The sequence below is a fragment of the Podarcis melisellensis genome (assembly GCF_964234715.1).
Source record: "Podarcis melisellensis genome assembly, chromosome: 4".
NCBI lineage: Eukaryota > Metazoa > Chordata > Lepidosauria > Squamata > Lacertidae > Podarcis > Podarcis melisellensis.
This window is the reverse complement of record NC_138531.1, coordinates 99017552-99037251: the sequence shown is the minus strand read 5'-3', so window position 1 is coordinate 99037251 and position 19700 is coordinate 99017552. Positions and strand designations below refer to the sequence as shown.

Genomic DNA, 19700 nt, shown 5'->3' with positions numbered 1-19700 from the left:
CAAGTCATGGATGGCAGTGGTTTTATGAATCATTGACCTGGCATTGCACAGCAGCACCTTCTGGTCATGTGGGTAACCCTTGCTGATTCTAGAATCCGTCCAGTCAGGACCAGACCCAGAGGCAGGGATAGTCCTCAAACAACGACTAAACCTGCCTCCTCTGTAATGACATGGTCTGGTCTTAACATCCACCCCACCCCCCCACAAAAAAAGTAATCAAAAAGGAAAATAGAAAATTTTAAAAAACATTTTAAAAAGAACATTGCACTGCTCCGAGTCCTCTTGGCCAGCAGGAGCAGCGGCAGCAACCGTCCTTATGAGGCCTGTCAGGCCCCGCCCTGCACCAGGTGGTGAATGGCAGGAGCAGGGCCCTCAGGCACTCACGCAGGGGAGTTGTTTCAATAGGATTGCTTTGCTGCACATTTTATTTATGGATGCTTATTTTATTCTAAGTTTTAATTATGGGTATTCGTCTTTGTGCAAATAGGTGGTACTCCACCTTGTGTTTTCCAAGTCATTCTGCCTACGCAAGAATTCCAGTTTGCCTGATGGAAGGATCCACATTCTACTCTCCTCCTGAGCTGTTCTGGGGAGTTCCCTCCCAATGCCCTAGAGCCAAATTCTAGGGGTTCATGGGCGCATGGAGAGGGGGAGGAATGGGGGGCAGGCCCCTTTTTACAGCCAATGGGGCTGGTTAGGTGAATCCAGGCCACGATTTGTCCTCATTTGTCCACTGCTTAGAAACCAATCTGAGCATTCAGTGATCAATCTAGAAATAAAAAAAGCCTGTTTTGAATGGCCATCTGTCTTGGATGATCTAGCAGAGATTCCTGCAATGCACAGGGTCTCCTGGCTCTGAGAGACAAGCAGGGAGGGTGGCTTCCGGCAAGAGGAGAGGGAGCCACCTGTGGCTCCTCCTTCTCCTGACTCATCTCTGCCTCTCGACCTTCCTCTCCCACTCGCCTCCTTCCTCTTCTGCCTCTGATTCTGCACTGCATTCTGCCACAGAGTCTCCCAGCTCACTAAGCCCTGTTCGCCTTTCAGCTTCTGACACCTCATCTTCCCAGGCTTCTCCCTCTACCCCCTCTGACCACCCATCCTTCTTCTACCTCCACTCCTTCGGCTCTGAGCCGTCTTCCCTTCCTGGTTCCCCAGCTACTTCCTCCCACAATTCCTCTGTGACCAACTAGTCCATGGCATTGCTCCATTCCTCAGTCTCTGTCCCCACAAGGCAGCTTCCCCTGACCTGATCTGGTTCCACAGCCGCTGCTTCCCTTCTGCCCCCATGAAAAGGTGGATCAGGAGGTCTTGCCGGCATCCTTCTGCCACCTGCAAGAGAGAAAAGGTGATCAGGACGCCTGGAGTGCCTGCTTCTCTCACAGTTGAAACAGGGCATCTCTAACTGCAGATGGGCCTTTGAGAAGGACGGACCTACTGAGAGTATTTGGACGTTTGTGCCCATTTCATATGTTTGTTGTGAAAAAATACATCTCCCCTCTTCCTGACCCTTGTTCCCAACTGTCTCCCACCAAAACAAGATGAAAAGAACCCTCAGATGAGTTGGAAACATAGGCGCCGACTCCATGGGGCCTGAGGGGGCCTGAGCCCCCTCAAAAATTCGTTTGGGGGGGCTCTGCCCCCCCAATAATTTAAAAAAAATGATTACCGTATTTTTCCCTCAAAAAGAGGAAGCGGCTGCTTTCCTGCATTCTGCCTCAGGGTCTTACTGCCCACCCTCCTCTGTTTCCTTGCTGCGTTTGCTCAAACAGAACAAAGAGCAGGGAAAGCCCCTCCCCTCCAGGCAAGCAGGCAGGAGAGAGAGAGAGAGAGAGAGAGAGAGAGAGAGAGAGAGAGAGAGAGAGAGCACTCGGGAGCTGGCTGGCTTGGGTGGGTAGGTGAGGGAAAAGTTTTGCCTTTCCTCCTTGCCGTTATACCCCTCCCCTGCATTCTTAGCCAGCTGCTTCTCTGCACACCCCTCTCATGCTCCTTGTCCGTTCTGTGTTTTTCCTTCCCTCCCCACTTAAAATGTGGTTTAAAAGCATGGATCCACATGGATCCTCAGGATCTTTGCATTGGGTCACCCCAAATTCACCAACAGATCACATAGCATGTCCATGGCTACAGCCTGCCCCCCCAAAATCACACACCCACTGTTGCCTGGGGCTGCAGTGGTGCAAAAATGTGGTTAAAAAGCATGGCTCCATAGGGATCCTCAGGATCTTTGCATTGGGTCACCCCAAATTCACCATCAGATCACATAGCATGTCCATGGCTACAGCCTGCCCCCCAGAAATCACAGACCCACTGTTGCCTGGGGCTGCAATGGTGCAAAAACGTGGTTACAAAACATGGATCCACAGGGATCCTCAGGATCTTTGCATTGGGTCACCCCAAATTCACCATCAGAGCACATAGCATGTCCATGGCTACAGCCTGCCCCCCCAAAATCACACACCCACTGTTGCCTGGGGCTGCAATGGTGCAAAAACGTGGTTACAAAACATGGATCCACAGGGATCCTCAGGATCTTTGCATTGGGTCACCCCAAATTCACCATCAGATCACATAGCATGTCCATGGCTACAGCCTGCCCCCCAAAAATCACACACCCACTGTTGCCTGGGGCTGCAATGGTGCAAAAACGTGGTTACAAAACATGGATCCACAGGGATCCTCAGGATCTTTGCATTGGGTCACCCCAAATTCACCATCAGAGCACATAGCATGTCCATGGCTACAGCCTGCCCCCAAAAAATCACACACCCACTGTTGCCTGGGGCTGCAATGGTGCAAAAACGTGGTTACAAAGCATGGATCCACAGGGATTCTCAGGATTTTTGCATTGGGTCACCCCAAATTCACCATCAGATCACATGTCTGTGGCCACAGCATGAAGCACAAAAATGATACATCATTAATATTCACCGCCCATGGCGGCAGCCAATCGGCTGCCGCAAAGGGCGGGCCCTCACAGGTTCACTTAAGGTTGGGGCAGCCCGGGGCTCGCCCCTTTCGTTCCCCCAGCAACAGTGGTTTGGAGGTCTTGGGCCCCCCCAATATTTTTTATAAGTTGGTATGGGCCCCCCAATATTTTTTATAAGTCGGCGCCCCTGGTTGGAAAACCAACAGAATGAGACCAGTGGAGAAAAACCACCTTCCTCCTTACCCAGTGGGCTCTCTCTGGTGTCCAACGGAGGCCTCTCTGCCTCACAGGAATCCAGGTCCATTTCTGCAAAGAGATCCTTTCCCTGAAAAAAACCACAATGATTCAAACCAGAGAATGGGGAGAAATACTAGAAAGAGAATGACAAAGACTTGAAGGGTGTGAGATCTCATTCCATGGATGCTTTCCCAGAAAACGGATGGGCCATCAGCAGACCATTATGGGATATTCTCTGTCCTGTTTGGAGCCGCTTGGGAGTAACCAGAGGAAAGTCTCTCTCACCTGCTTTCTCTCCTCTGCCTGACTCAGGAGGAAACCTTCGGCCAGGGCCACCGCCTGGGAACTGGTCTCCGCTCCGCATTTCCTCACCCAGCTCTCCATCTCCAGGGGAAGGACAGCCAGGAACTGCTCCAAGATCACCAGGTCCAGCATCTCAGCTTTCGTGTGCCTTTCTGGCTTCAGCCACTGGTGGCAAAAGTGGTAGAGTCGGCTGCAAACCTCTCGTGGTCCTTTGGCCTCCTGGCAGCAGAACTGCCTCAACTGCTGGCTCTGCACCTCTGAGCGGAGGGTGTCCTCCTCACCCAGAATCTTCTGCACAGAGTTTTCCCAGAACCCCCCACTGCTCCCAGTTTGGCTGCCATGGTCTCTTCCTGCTTTGGGGCCAGCTGTGTCTCGCACATCCATCTGTGCTCTCAGGAAGCCTCTGAAAGATCGGAAGGAACCCTTTGGTCTTCTGCCAAGTTCTGCCTGTCTAAATGAGGGGCTCTAGCAAATCCTACAAAGCAAATACATTGGTCTGTTACAGAATTTGTAGGACAGGGGGGAAATGGTTCCCTGAGCAAGCATGGATGAGTCTTGCTGGGAACCAGGGCTGGACTGCACCAGATGCCAGACCCTGAGCTATCTTTTTAAAACGAAAGAGGAAGAGGAGAAGAAACAAGTCTCTAGCCTTCTAGCAATGCAAAATGTGGAGGCAACTGAAGGGATTTCTGTGAGATTAATCAACCAGGTTTCTCCATCCTTCCAGTCAACTGATGACGAGTCCTTTCTATCTTGTGAAAAATGGATGCTTGGTCTAGTGGGGGTCCTCACCCGGGGGTCCTCAGGAGTTACTCCCCACCCCCACTCTGCTGCTTCTGTCTCCTTTTCTTGCACTTGGACTCTCTGCCACTCTCAGAATAGACTTCTGGGGCGGGGTCCCTTTTTCTTTGCTCTGAGGGCCAGGTATGTATCTGATCAACCCCCTAAGGGCCAAGTGGGCAGGGCCAAAGACATCTCCCTTGAAATTTAGGAGGGTAATTTTTTATTCTTATATTATTATTATTATCGTTAACACACACACAGCCATTGAGGCCAAGGTCCCTGGAGGCTCGGTGAGTAGCAGCGCCCATTTCCGGCTGCTTTGCCAGCAACAATCCCTTTGGGACAGAGAGGATGTGGTCCTGGGATGCCATGCTCTGGGTGTGAGGGGATTGCTGCAGTGGCCTCCGTGGGGAGCTGCCCTGGGAGACACTGGGAAACTGGTCCGCAATGCAGCAGCCAGACTATGGGCTGGGATCCCTCTCTTTGTTCCTGGCCTTTCTCTCCCACCTTTCCTCCCTTCCTCCACGTGGCGTTTTCTTTGGGGGGGGGGCTAGTCCACCTCGTCGTCCAGCTTTGGAAAACCATTTGCACATGTTTCCTCTGTTGTGCAATGAGGCTGAGCGATGTCACACAGAGTTAAAGTCCCAGGGACTCCTTTGTTTAAAGAAGGGAGATTTTTTCAGAAAGGGGGGGGAAGGGCTAAATGAGTTTGGGATCCTCTGATCTCCAGGAAGGAGAGCGTGGCAGACCTGGCCCCTCCCTGGCAGGACCCTCTCCTCCTCCCTGACTTGGGGTCCCCCCCTGCAGGAGCACATCTGGGCCCCCAGGCACCCTCCCCTGCTGCAGCCCTGGGACCCCCCCCCCGTCTCCCCACTGCACCCTCTGGGGGGGGGGAGAGAGGAGACTCACCAGATCCCAGGAGGGGACAGCGAGGCAGCCCTTGCAGGAGAGACCCCAAAGCAAGGAAAGGACTGGGGAGGGAGGGAGGGAGGGGCCTTGGCTCTGGAGGACCTGCCCCCCTTGCTTCCTGTTCTCTCTAGGAAGGCAGCTCACTTCCCTTTAACCCTTGCCAAGCCGAGTCCCTCCAGCTCAGCCCTCTCTCGCTTGGCAGAACCCCAGATTCTTATTATTTTTTATGGATTAAGGGGGGCAACTGCCCCCCTGGCTAGACCCATGCCCAGATATCCTTTTGGGGGTGAGGCTCTTGGCTGGACTCTGAGCATCTCCCTCCCTTGGCCAGAAACCAGAGGAAGAGCCTGCAGGGAAAAGGGCTTTGCAGGAGGCAAGGAAGCTCCTCCTAGAATTCCGGAGTGGAGAGAGAGGAGGGGATCCCAGGGTCATCCCCCAGCAATGCAGGAATCTCAGCTAAAGCATCCATGGCAGGTGGCCGTCCGATCTCTGCTTAGAAACCTCCAAGGAAGGAGAGTCCACCACCTCCCAAGGGAGACCTTCTCCCTGCCCAACTGCTCTTAGATGTCCCTCAAGGCAGCGGATCCTGAGTTCTAGCCCTGCTGAAACAATCACACTGGCTGCCAAGGAGGAACCCAGCGAAGTTCAAAATAAATAAATCCTATTCTCATCATAAATGATAATACTTTCTCATGCATGCTTTTTATGTTAATATACAAAAGTATGCCATTTCCCTTTCCAGAAATGCTTAATTGCTAATTCAATGGACTGAAAATGGATTGTTGTTATTTTTATGTTTAGGGAAGCTTTTAATATTTGATGGACTATTGTATTTTAATATTTTGTTGGAAGCCAGAGTGCCTTGGGAACCCAGCCAGGTGGGCAGGGTATAAATATATTATTATTATTATTATTATTATTATTATTATTATTATTATTATTAGATCAGGAGGGTGTTCTCCTTTCGAAAGAGGCAGGTGGAATCTCCAGGGTTGCTATAGCATAACATTGAATGGCTAGGGAAATATGGGGAGCCCTAGAGCATCTGCTTGGCATGCAGAATGTCCCAGGGTCAACCCCTGACATCGCCTTCAAGGGCTGGACGAAATCCCTGCCTGAAACTCTGGGGAGCTGCTGCCAGTCAGTGTAGACCAGGGGTCCTCAAACTATGTCCCACGGGCTGAATCCAGCCCCCCAGGGTTGTGAATCTGGCCTGCACGGCCATTTCAGAACCCACCAAGTGTCCGAGGCTGAAAGCATCTCGCCACCCGCTTAGTCATTCCTCGCGCAGCACTGAGGTAAACGCCACTGGCATGGTGGCGGCTCTACCAATGAAAGGCCAGGGGTTTTGCCTGGGGACACGGAAGTGTTGTCTTTTGGCTTGAAGAGCGAAGTTGAGGTTAGCGGAGGAAGGCAGACTTGGATCAATTCAGTTTCGTTACATAGAGGTTTACTTTAAAGGTGGGAGAAGGAGGTATAGTCCTAACTCGTCAGCCTGGGGCAGGGGCCAGCAACCTGTTTCAGCCATGGGCCGGTCCACCGTCCCTCAGACCATGTAGGGGGCCAGACTATATTTTTGGGGGGAAATGAACGAATTCCTATGCCCCACACATAACCCAGAGATGAATTTTAAATAAAAGGGCACATTCTACTCATCTAAAAACACGCTGATTCCCGAATAGTCCATGAGCCGGATTGAGCTTTTAATATTTGATGGACTATTTTATTTTACAAAAAAAATTCCTTCCAGTAGCACCTTAAAGACCAACTAAGTTAGTTCTTGGTATGAGCTTTCGAATCTTCAGATACAGTGTGCATGCACACGAAAGCTCATACCAATAACTAACTTAGTTGGTCTTTAAGGTGCTACTGGAAGGATTTTTTTTTTGTTTTGACTATGGCAGACCAACACGGCTACCTATCTGTAACTATTTTATTTTAATATATTGTTGGAAGCCGCCCAGAGTGGCTGAGGAAACCCAGCCACATTGGCGGGGTATAAATATATTATTATTATTATTATTATTAAAATGAAAGAGGCAGGTGGAATCTCCATGGTTGCTAATAGCATAACATTGAAAGGCTATTGAAACATGGGGAGCCCTAGAGCATCTGCTTGGCATGCAGAATGTCCCAGTCATTGTAGACCAGGGGTCCTCAAACTTACGTTCCCTGGGCCGAATCCAGCCTGTCAGGGTCGTGAATCTGGCCTGCACAGCCATTTCAGAACCCGCCAAGTGTCCAAGGCTGAGATGATCTCACCACCTGCTCAGTCAGTCCCCGCACTGCGCTGAGGTAAACGCCACAGGCATGGTGGCGGCTCTTCCGATGAAAGGCCAGGGGGTTTCACCCAGGGATGGGGAAGTGTTGAAGCTGAGGTTGGGGGAGGTTTACTTTAAAGGTGAGAGAAGGAAGTATAGTCCTATTTATGCTAGTGGAGCAGCAGTCTTTCCACTCATGTGATTAACATACCCTGAAAGTTGGGATCTGTTTTGATATTTAAATTTTAAAAGGGTGGAGTGAAACTGGATATTGACCATCTGGGGCAGAGGTCAACAACCTTTTTCAGCCGTGGGCCGGTCCACCGTCCCTCAGACCATGTGGGGGGCCAGACTATATTTTTTTGGGGGGGATGAACGAATTCCTATGCCCCACAAATAACCCAGAGATGAATTTTAAATAAAAGGACCCATTCTACTCACGTAAAAACACGCTGATTCCCGAACAGTCCACAAGCCGGATTGAGAAGGCAATTGGGCTGCATCTGGCCCCCAGGCCTTAGTTTGCCTACCCCTGGCCTGGGGAGCCACATTCTGGTTGAAGGAGGCCAGGATTGCCCCCCAAGGCTTGGGATGTCCCTCCTCCCCTGCAGTAGGAACTTGGAATCAGGAGAAAACTCTTGGAATAGCCTTACCAGGTGCTCAGGGAGGGACTCACCTGTCCCCATGTCCTTCTCTTTGCAGATGTGCTGTTTTTGCACATCCCTCCCCCAGAGGTGAGTATTGGAGAGAACCAGAGCAGGGACGCAGACCTGCCCTCCTTGTCCCCCACTCTGCCCTCTCGGAGGTGGAGAAGCCCTCCCTTCATGAGGAACTGACTTTGTATTTCAGCTGCTGGAGGAAGATCACCTGTACCTGCCGGAGGTGATTCAGAACTGCCAGGCAGCTCAGCTCAGTGGGCTCCAAACCCTGAAGTGCTCCAAGCAGGAGAAGACCAAAGTCATCCTGGTGAGTGATGGGTAGTGTGGGGGACCCCCATGGGGAAGTGGGGGAGGACGGGGCTTTGGGAAAGGCGTTGTTTGTCTGCCGGAGAGGAGGACCCTACTGGCCCAGGTTCACGTATCCTGTTTGAAAGGGGAATCATCTTAGGGACTTCCTGTGAAAATCTGGGTCAGGAATGATGTTCCTTGAATTGACAAACACACAAGACGTAACCGGCTGTGGATTCACATAAACAATACTCTTCTATATATACTTATCACAATATCAAATGTTTATCTTGCACATAAACAACACATAAAGTGCAATAATATAGGCGGAAGTCCCAATAAATCAGTTCATTCATAAAGACCCAATATCTGGTAGTTTATGTTCCACATACCTGTCAGGGAAGAGTTAGAAGTTTTCAGTTTATCAGAGGGAGAAAGCATTCCCCAAGGGGGGAAGGAGAGCAGTGAATCTAATAGAAGGGAGCAAGAGGAACAACAGGGAGGGACCGGCTGTTCACAGGAAAGGCAAGGGTTAAGTTTTAGCTCAGATTCGGAGGAGGGGAGATACAAGCCAGCTCTAGCCAGGAGGTTAGAAAAAAGAGCGGGAAAGCGAAGAGAAGGGCGCCTTCGCCATTTTGAGGGTGGCTGGTCATGGAGAAGCAGAGCTCAGAAGGTATCTGAAAGAAGTGACTCTGAGGAATGATATTTAAGGACCGTTTATAAGATTGTTTTGTTAATACGCAATAAAAAGTTTTATAAAAGAACAAGAAGCGTTTGTGTGGTGATCTGAAGAGGACAACGACCAGTCCTGACAATACTTTCATGTGGAACATGAAAAGTCCAAATTGGAGCCTATTACATTTCCACAGTGTTGACAAGTGTGGGAGTCATAAAGCCATGGCAGAGGTTTGTAAATACTGCAGGGTACCTCCGGACCTCGTGACCAGCACTCTGAGCTTTACAAGGTATTGGAATATAATGACCTTATATGGCATGGGTGCAATAAAAGCTTGACCGGATGAGGTAACGTGAGACATTGGAATGCAGCCATGCGGCTGGACAGAACAAAGAACAATAAAAAGTGATCGGAGAGGAGAAGAAGTCTGAATGAGCTGCTCTCTCTCTCTTACTATGGAAATATTGCTGACTTCTGTGTCTTTATTTTATACTAAACAACTGCCACTTGTGACGGCTGGCTCCAACAAGTGGTGCCCTCTCTGAGGCAGAATAAAAGGATACGGCTGAGGTTTTTATAAGAGAAAAAAGAAGCAACTGAAAGCAAACAGTCTGAGGCAGACTAAGAAGATTTTCGATCTAAGCAGTGGATATCATCAACTCACCACGCCCGGAAAGGGTTTCAAGCGCTATTCATCTAAGGATCCCGGTGAGTCGATCCCTTTTATATTGATTTTAGAAAAATGGGCAGCTGTCTGTCTTCTCCACAACAGAAATTTTTAAGAGATTTAAAATTTCTCCTCTCCTCCAACAAATTGGAAGTTCCAGAGGGTGATTTGATACAGCTTATTCTGTGCATTCATGAACATTGTCCCTGGTTCCCTTTGGATGGAACATGGGAAATAAAACATTGGGATAAGATCGGGACTCATTTTCATGGACATCCCAGCATAGGAATTCGAATTTTAAATGCTTGGTGTAAAATTCAATATGCTATAAGTTCTTTATCACCAAAAAATATCTCCATGGCTGTATTGCCAACACAACCTTCGGCTTCTTTAGTCCAGCCTGCTGTGATGCCGCCTGTTCCAACACTTGCTTTGCCTGCAGCCCCAGAACCCAAACCTCCAGACTACAGTTCCTCACCAGAGGACCCAATCCTGCAAAAATACCGTGGTCTGGCTGGAAATGACCCTGCTCTTTCAGCAGCAGAACCAGCTACCCCTTTTCAACGTGCAGTCCTTGCCTGCTCCTTATCTCAGGATACCATGGCTTTCCCTGTTATTGTGCCCCCTGCTGGTGCTCCAGCAGGAACTCAAGCCCAGCACCAACCTTTTGACTTTAAAATCTTGAAAGAGCTCCAATTGTCAGTTAGGACAAATGGACTTCAAGCACCATTCACACAGGCTCTTTTAGAAGCCACATTAGCCCAGCTGTTGGTGCCAGATGACATCAAGCTTTTGGCACGTACAGTTTTACCCCCATCAGCAGGTGTATTGTTTGCCCATCAATGGGAAATCGCCTGTCATGCTTATGCTCCTGCTTTACTGCAACAAGCAAGAGGGAATAATCCTAATCTTACCCTCGCAGATGTGATGGATGCTATGATGGGGCATGGCCCCTTCGCTCAGGCTTCAGTGCAAGCCACACTGCTGCAGATCTTATTGAGGGATACTGCTCTTGCTGCTCAACAAGCAATGAGAAAAATCCCAGAACCCACCAGTATCCACTCTAGGTGGGGTTCAATCAGACAAGAACCTAGAGAATCATATTCTTCCTTTATGGACAGGCTGATTACAGCAGTGAGTAGACAAATTGAAAATCCTGAAGCCAAACAAAGAATTATCAAACAATTGGCCTTTGAAAATGCAAATGAGGATTGTAAGGTTGCGTTGTGCCCGATAATGCACAATCCTGCCACAGACACAGCAGCCATGCTTCGCATTTGTCAGTCTGTTGGTACAGCCACCCACAAGGCCCATCTGCTGGTGGCAGCGCAAAATAAAAACCAGCCTGTGGGCACCGATACAACGTTTCCAGCGTGGCAAACCAAGATCACTGATACCTCAGTGTGGGTAGAAAAATGGCCCCCACCAAAAGAAAAATCCGCAGCAATGGCACCATCTCGTTTTTGAACAGCTTATTTCTGAACAATTGACTTTCGGCCACATTGAACCGTCTTCATCCCACTGACCACAGCAGACAGGAATGGTTTGCTTTTACATTGCCAGTATATAACAATTCTCAACCCACCCAGCGATATCAGTGGGTTGTTCTGCCACAAGGCACGCGGAACTCCCCTACACTTTGTCAGCATTTTATGGATGAAGCATCAAAACTTTTCCGCATGCGCCACCTAGAGGTGCTGAACACCAGCTGCATCTGGCAGTGTTTGCTACACCATTATTGCCAACAGGAATTTTATATGCTCAGACGGACAAGAAGAAGACTATCTGCATTATACCCTTCCAAAGAACATTTATTCCGTAATTGAATCCACATCAGACATTGTTATCAAAGGACGTTCACATGCTATGGCTTCGAGCGGTTTTGATGTTGCATCAATTTATTTGCCTTTTTCACAGACTGAACAGCAGCATTTATTGATCACAAATGCTGCCGTGCAAATTGCCTTAGCGGATTTTATAGGTGTCATTATTTTTAATCCTCCAAAGGATGACCGTTTGACATTTCTGACACAGGTCACCTATGTTCTGGCTACACCCTTGTCTCTCACACCTCTCCCCTCTGCACTAACCCTTTTCACGGATGGAACAAGAAGTAGGGGAGTAGTGACGTGGGAGGAGGGAGGAAAATGGAAATGTTTATTTACCCCTCCACAGTCTTCTGCTCAGCGAGCTGAACTAGCGGCTGTGATTCTTGCCTTTCAATCCTTTCCTACTCAACCTTTCAATCTTATTGTGGATACTCAGTATGTATATCGCCTTTTTGCTATTTTACCAATATCTTATATAACTCCTTCCTTGGATTCTGACTTATTTTCCTTGTTTCTTGCCCTGCAGGCCTTACTTCAGCACAGAGAGTTCCCTTATTATGTTGCACATCTTCGCTCCCACACATCGCACCCAGGGTATTTAGCAGAGGGCAATGCAAAAGCAGATGCAGCGTTGAAGAACATTTCTGCCTTTTCTCTATTTTCTGATCCTATACTATGTCATAACACTTTTCATCTTCCTGCGAAAGCATTGGCTAAGCAGTTTTCTATTCCCTTGGCCCAAGCAAGGGATATAGTTTCCCTATGTGCTACTTGTTCTAAATCTCAGCTGGCCGTTCCTTTTGATGCTGTCAATCCTAGAGGCACGTCTGCATTGGCGTGTTGGCAGATGGATGTCACACACACACACCTGTGTTGGCTCCACTCTCCAAGGTTCACCTCACGGTGGACACCCACTCTGGATTCATATAGGCTACGCCCATGAGGGGGGAAACAGCTCGTTATGTGATTCAGCACACCATTCGCTGTTTCTCAGTCATGGGTAAACCTGCGCGCATCAAAACTGATAATGGTCCAGCATATATTTCTAAAACATTTTCGGAATTTTGTATGTTGTGGAATGTGAAATTAACTCATGGTATACCCTTTAACTCCACAGGTCAAGCTATAGTGGAAAGAGCACACCTGACGTTCAAAACACTATTGCTTAAAAAGCTTGGCGGCCGAAGCATACCAACAGCGGATATCCCTTCGGCTGTTCACCAAGTTCTTTTTGTGCTTAACCATCTCTTATATCCACATAACAGGACCCATACCCCCGCTGAATTGCATTTTAGGAAGGAAGAGGCACTCCCCCGCCCCTTGGTGGTGTACCGACACTTGCCTGATCCTGCGTGGCATGGACCTGTCCCGCTTGATTACGTGGGGACGAGGATACACGGCAGTGGACATAGAGGACAAGCCTTTGTGGGTTCCAGCTCGATGCGTGCGGCCATGGCGAGCATCTTCAACCGCGGAAGCGCCTTCCTAACCATTTGCCTTGCCATCCTTTGCTGCACCGTTATACAAGGAAGAGAAGCAGACGACCCAGTCCAGTTGAAACCACCATATTTCACCTTATCAGCTGGCAAGCCGCTGTCATCAGAATCCTACTCTGGCTGGCAGCATCCACGGCTCAGCCACTCTTGAACTATAAGAACAGCTTTGTTGAATAAGACTTTTAGGGGAGAAAGTTATCATAAGATATGGAGGGATAATATTTTTGTACAAGATATGATTAAGTTTACCAGTTTATTGCATGCTTCTAAATGTTGGGTGTGTATGCCTGCCCCCGTTTGTTTTCAAATTAGAGAGGGGAAAGAATCATGGGGCATATATCCAAACTGTCAATATACATTGAAATTCACTTTTAATAGCTCTTGTTCTCTTACAGGAACATACAGTGACCAATCTCAGTGCTATAGAAGTGACACCAGTGCATGGCTATAAACTAGAAAGGAAGCCTACCATGCAGCTTGGAATCAGAATTCTTATATTCTTGGCTTCCGGATGGAAGTTGGCTTCGACATTTATTGATTTTAGTGATTATTATAGTAGTTATTTGCATTATTTTGTGTTGCTATATACAATGTACTCCTTCCTTAATTTCTGTATGTACTTCATGGTTCTCCAGTCTCACAAGAGTCGCTTATCGCACTCGATATAACCGTATTGGAACGGACATTTATGGCTCTGATTAAAATATTAAAAAAGAGGGCATGTGGGAGTCATAAAGCCATGGCAGAGGTTTGTAAATACTGCAGGGTACCTCTGGACCTCGTGACCAGCACTCTGAGCTTTACAAGGTATTGGAATGTAATGACCTTATATGGCATGGGTGCAATAAAAGCTTGACCGGATGAGGTAACGTGGGACATTGGAATGCAGCCATGCGGCTGGACAGAACAAAGAACAATAAAAAGTGATCGGAGAGGAGAAGAAGTCTGAATGAGCTGCTCTCTCTCTTACTATGGAAATATTGCTGACTTCTGTGCCTTTATTTTATACTAAACAACTGCCACTTGTGACGGCTAGCTCCAACAGACAAGGATTTCCGGAATAATGCCCTGTTTTGCTCTCATGGGGTCCATCCGTTGTTTTTACTCTAAGTAATATAAATGAATATAATGTCATAATCCAACATATTTTAACAAATTAACAAACCTGTGTATGGATAAAGTTTGTTTTACATTGTTGTTTTAAAGGGGTCACTTAGAGAAGAAAACCTTACAGCTGCAGATTTCTGTCACAGGTAGCTAAAACCAATGCTGCGCCTGTCTATATACGGTACATTGTAAGAGTTCCACCACTCTGGTCACTGCTCCCTGAGAAAAGCTCAAGAACTCTGGGCAAAGGCAATGGGTAGATCACTGGCAGGATTTTTATTACTGGGAGTAGATCTCAGTCTCTTGGAAGTTCTGGCATTGTGGCTAGTTCAAGGTACCAGCACAACTTTAATTGCCACTCATCTTTTGTTGATATTAACTCATTTTCCAGTATTTTGCTATTAACATCCTAGCCGCTGTTGTAGTGTAAAGAAACACTCTTTTATTTTCATTTGGTATGCTTATTGTTAGAATATCAAATAGGAAAGCTTTGGTTTTCTTTAAAATAAATAGCATATATTTTATTTTATTTTCCCTTTGGGGACATGTCCACCACATGTGGAATAAGGTTCCCTCATTTTGTCTGCATCTCCAACACTTATTGCTGATATTTATTTATTTTGACTGATTTGGATGGGGTCAGGTACCATCTAAAAATCAGATAGCATGTGGTGAATTTTAAGTCTTTTTTCATAATTTCCCCCATTTTTCATCTTCATTGGATATCCACAATCGTGTGCCCATTTCACCATCACCTCCTTCACCTCCTAGTCCTTAGGGCTCCAGTCCAGGAACAATCTGTGTGGTTTTGATAATATCTTTGTATTATTTAATAATTTTTTTTATAAAAAAACCCCCGCTGTTCTGTCAAGTCCATTTATTTTTTGCCTGGAAAAAATTATTTAGCTGGTAATCTATCTTTTTTACTTTTGATTTCCTTTTATATTTTTTCTTTTTTGCATTTTTAGCATATAATAACAGTCGTAATTATATGGAAATGTGATAATAATATTGAAATGAAAAAAATGCTTAACTCGCCAATATTTTTATTGTTTTCTGCTTCCCAAGAAAACTGAAGGAGATTCTCCCCTTTTGGCTTTTACCTCTTACCTTTATAACTGTGTCTTTACGTCCCAAACGTCCTGCTACCCCCCGCTTACAGGATATCCCTTCTACAGATGTCAACGCAGACCCAACGATGGAAAACCCTCAGCCCAATTCCTTGTGATCACAAGACTATTTATTACCTGCAGCAGCAACAACAAAAGACACCAGAGTGGCCACAGCTATCTCTTTCCAAAGGATATAGACTGACGGGGGGGGGCTGACAAAGGGGGGAAAGTTGAATTGCAAGCACATTCTCTCACCTCTTAAACCTCAAGACTCTGTGCCCCAGGATTGAAAAGATATGTAAAAGATCACAATTGCCTCAAGATATGCAACTGAGATTTCATTAGTTTGTTGTGTGTTATTATGTAGGAATGCTGTGTCTGAGTGTATGTTATTTCCCAAAGGCGGGACCCAATTTTTGTGTATAATTGTTTTTATGTTCAATGTATAGTGTCTTATTGCCTACACCCCAATGAAGGATTCTCATGCATTTTTAGCTTTCTAATAGATCAGGCTATTGTGGAGTCCAGTATTTAGATTAGATCATGGAACAAGGAATGGTGGAACAAGGAATGTGGTTGTCACTGAAGCTCTTTACACATTCCACACACTGGTTTCTCCCCTGTATGAATCCTTTGATGGGAAGTGAGATTGGAGCTCTGACTGAAGCTCTTTCCACATTCCATGCACTGAAAGAGTTTCTCCCCTGTATGAATTCTTTGATGGGAAGTGAGATGGGAGCTCTGACGGAAGCTCTTTCCACATTCCACACACTGATATGGTTTCTCCCCTGTATGAATTCTTTGATGGGAAGTGAGCTCATAGCGCGTCCGGAACCTCTTCCCACATTCCACACACTGATAGGGTTTCACCTCTGAATGAGTTCTTTGATGGGAAGTGAGATTGGAATTCTTCCTGAAGCTCTTTCCACATTCCACACACTGATAGGGTTTCTCCCCTGTATGAATCCTTTGATGGGAAGTGAGATTGGAGCTCTGACAGAAGCTCTTTCCACATTCCACACACTGATATGGTTTCTCCCCTGTATGAATTCTTTGATGGAAAGTGAGTTGGGAGCTCTGACAGAAGCTCTTTCCACATTCCACACACTGATAGGGTTTCTCCCCTTTATGAATTCTTTGATGGGTGATGAGAGAGGAGCTCTGACTGAAGCTCTTTCCACATTCCACACACTGATAGGGTTTCTCCTCTGTATGGGTTCTTTGATGGGAAGTGAGATGGGAGCTCTTCCTGAAGCTCTTTCCACATTCTACACACTGATAGGGTTTCTCCCCTGTATGAATTCTTCGATGGGAAGTGAGATGGGACCTCTGACTGAAGCTCTTTCCACATTCCATGCACTGATAGAGTTTCTTTCCAATGAGATTTTGTTGATGGGAAGTGGAATGGGAGCTCTGACTGCAGCGTTCTCCACCCTCCAATTTTTTATGTGGCTTCTCCTCTCTGGGGATTTTTTCGTGGTCACCTTTGTTCTCGATTTCCGATTCATCACAATCTGCAAGGGAGACAAAAAGGGATTAGCGCCTCAGGAACAAATGAAGAAGAACTGAAGGAAGTTGGGCGTTTGTTCATTACCTGTGTTGTTTGTCATTAACCAACATATTTATTATGAGATTCTGATGAGTTGTTTAATGTTGGTTTGTTTAATATACAGTAGTGGTCAAAATTGTGGAAGCTTTTTGGAAAAAAGTGTATTTCAGAGGTTTGATGGCTCATAACACCACTACTTTTATAGGAATAACATGAAATTGTATATCAATGGAAAGATAATTTAATCAAGAATGCAATCCAACAAAGTTTGTTCAATTACCCATATTCTATCAAATGTTATAGTCAAATAACCAGAAAAAGGAGGCACAACTTGCTAAGGTTGACTTTTGTCATTGTGTTATGTGATTGCTATCAAGTTGGTTGGGTTTTTTGTGTTCTTTCATTTATTGAGGTTGTAAAACATAATAAAATTATAGAAATGGCAAAAAGAGTTGACTTGTCACCCAGAAAGCGTTGTAAAATAGTACTATTAAGTGAACCAGGCTACTGCTATGAAGAAATTAATAGTGAGATTGGGGGAAACATAACCAAAGCTGACCTTTCTATATTTTTGAAGAGGTATAAGGAGACTCAGTCACTACATATCATTAAAAAAAAAAGGAGACTCAGTCACTACAAAATCAGACAGGGAAAGACAGGAAAAGGTGTCCAGAGGGAAATGAAGATCTAAGAATGGAGAGACTGTCCCTTCCTGAAAGAAGAATATCATCCTGGTGTATACAAGATGACATGGCGCAATATAATGTGAAGCTGAGTGCAAGGACTGGTCGAAATGTTAGAATTCTAAGGAAAAAGCCATTGTTATCTCTCAAGGAAAGGTCGAAAAGATTAAACCCATATTAACTGGACAGCGGAACAATGGGACAGTGTTATTTGGAGCGATGAGACACAAATCTCCTTACTTGGTTGTGACGGCATGAAATACACAAGAAGAATCAGAGAAGATTTACATCCTACTTTCATTACACCGACCGTGAAACACCCAGATAGTGTGATGATCTGCGGTTGGATGGCAGCAAAAGGTGTGGGCAGAATTTGTGTCATTAATGGGAATGTAAATGCCCCCAAATACATAAATGAAATACTTGAAAGAAACTTGTTAGTCAGAAGCAACCCAGCAATAATGCCCAATGAACAGAGCCAATAATTCAATCTTGGTTTCACAGCTGCAGAACTAAAAACTTCATGGGAAGGTGTTGTAAGGCCGTAATTAAAGCTAAAGGTTACCAATGGTTACTAAAGGTTTCACATTTTTTCTTTATGACTGCTGTTCTAATAAATACCCCTTCATAAAAGCAATTGCATTACATTCTTCATTAAATTGTCTTTCCATTGCTATATAATTTTATGGTATTACTCTACACAAAAATGGTGTTATGAGCCATCAAACCTCAGAAATACACTTTTCACAAAAGGTTTGCACAATTTTGGCCACTAGTATAAGTTGTTCATTTTAAAATTAATGTTCTTTTTATATGGAATCAGATTACTATTATTATTACTATGGGCAGGGTAGAAATAAAAATTATTATTATTATTACTACAGTGGTACCTGTTCTGGAAAAGATTAAGTTTGTAAAGCGAGGTACCAATGTATCATCATCATCATCATCATCACTGCTACTACTACCTGAGATTCCATAGCTCTTCTCTGGGATGGATTTTGTTTGGCCCAGTCATGGCATCCCCTCCATCTCCAGTGTCAGTCCTTGTTATGGCTTGGTCTCTCCCACAAACGTGAGACGACTCGGTTAATAATTTCAGATTTATTGCTAAAACAACAAACTTGGATGGAGCTCCTCTACTCATTGTACTCCCCATAAGATGGAGTTGCCCAGACTGAGCTCCTCCCCCTTCCCCAGCACAGAAGCCCCCACCTTCTCTTCCAGTATCTTTAGAGCCTCTCGACCACTTTTCAGATCCTACGAGATTTGGCAGAGAATGCTTCCTGCATTCCAGCGTCTGACTCACTCCTGTGGCTCTCACACAGCTGTCTGTCACTCTGTCTCTCTTTTTCTTCTCCCCTTTGTTCAGAGCTCAGATGACAGTTCTTCTCCCCCTCCTCTCTGCCTTCCGCTGCTAACTCTCCTCTCCCTAGGCCTGCTTCTTCTCTGGCTGGCAGCACCTGAGCTTCGCTGACAGTCGTCTCTTTGGTCAACCCAAGACTGACAGGAGCAAAAAACAAAAACCTGAAACTACTTAGCTTTCCTAACAATTCTGAAGCTGACATTGAAGATGGCCTGGGAAGTTCAGACCAGCCCAATTGTGGTAGAAAAAGGAATAATTTGAGGAAGATTGTTCAAAGAAAAAACTGTGAAAATAGATGAGGTTGGTCCCATAGAGGTATTTTTTGAATTTCCAGGCAGATATGACAATCCCACAGGGAGCCTTACCAAGAGAGGCCACGATCCCATGATTCTCCTCCATGACGTCCTTATGCAGAGCTCTCTGGTCAGGATCCAGCAACACCCACTCCTCTTCCGTGAAACGAACAGCAATGTCTTCAAAGCACAATGAACCCTAAAGGAAAAGGGAAATGTCCTCATCTGAGACAGCAGAAATATGATCTGCTACACAATGCTCAGTTGTTTCCTTCCTGTTGTAATAACAACAACAACAACAACAACAAAACAACAACAACAACAATAATAATAATAATTTATTTATACCCTGCCAATCTGGCTGGATTTCCCCAGGAAGAACTCTGGGCGGCTTCCAACAAAACACTAAAATACAATAATCTATTCAACATTAAAAGCTTCCCTAAACTGGGCGGCCTTTAGATGTCTTCTAAAAGTTTGGTAGTTATTTTTCTCTTTTACATCTGGTGGGAGGTCGTTCCACAGGGCGGGTGCCACTACCAAGAAGGCCCTATGCCTG

The 19700-nt window shown here is 46.1% G+C and overlaps 1 protein-coding gene and 1 long non-coding RNA gene across 4 annotated transcripts in view; both read right to left on the bottom strand.

Moving 5' to 3' along the window:
* The window catches only part of LOC309369092 (uncharacterized protein), a 67075-nt gene that overhangs the window by 8073 nt on the left and 39302 nt on the right, over nucleotides 1-19700 (bottom strand). The gene's annotated exons all lie outside the window — the stretch shown is intronic.
* Nucleotides 9771-11495, bottom strand: LOC309368921. The gene is made up of 2 exons (XR_014167971.1): nucleotides 10425-11495; nucleotides 9771-10352 (listed from the first exon to the last, which is right to left on the bottom strand). It is a non-coding gene; the product is annotated as an uncharacterized lncRNA (long non-coding RNA).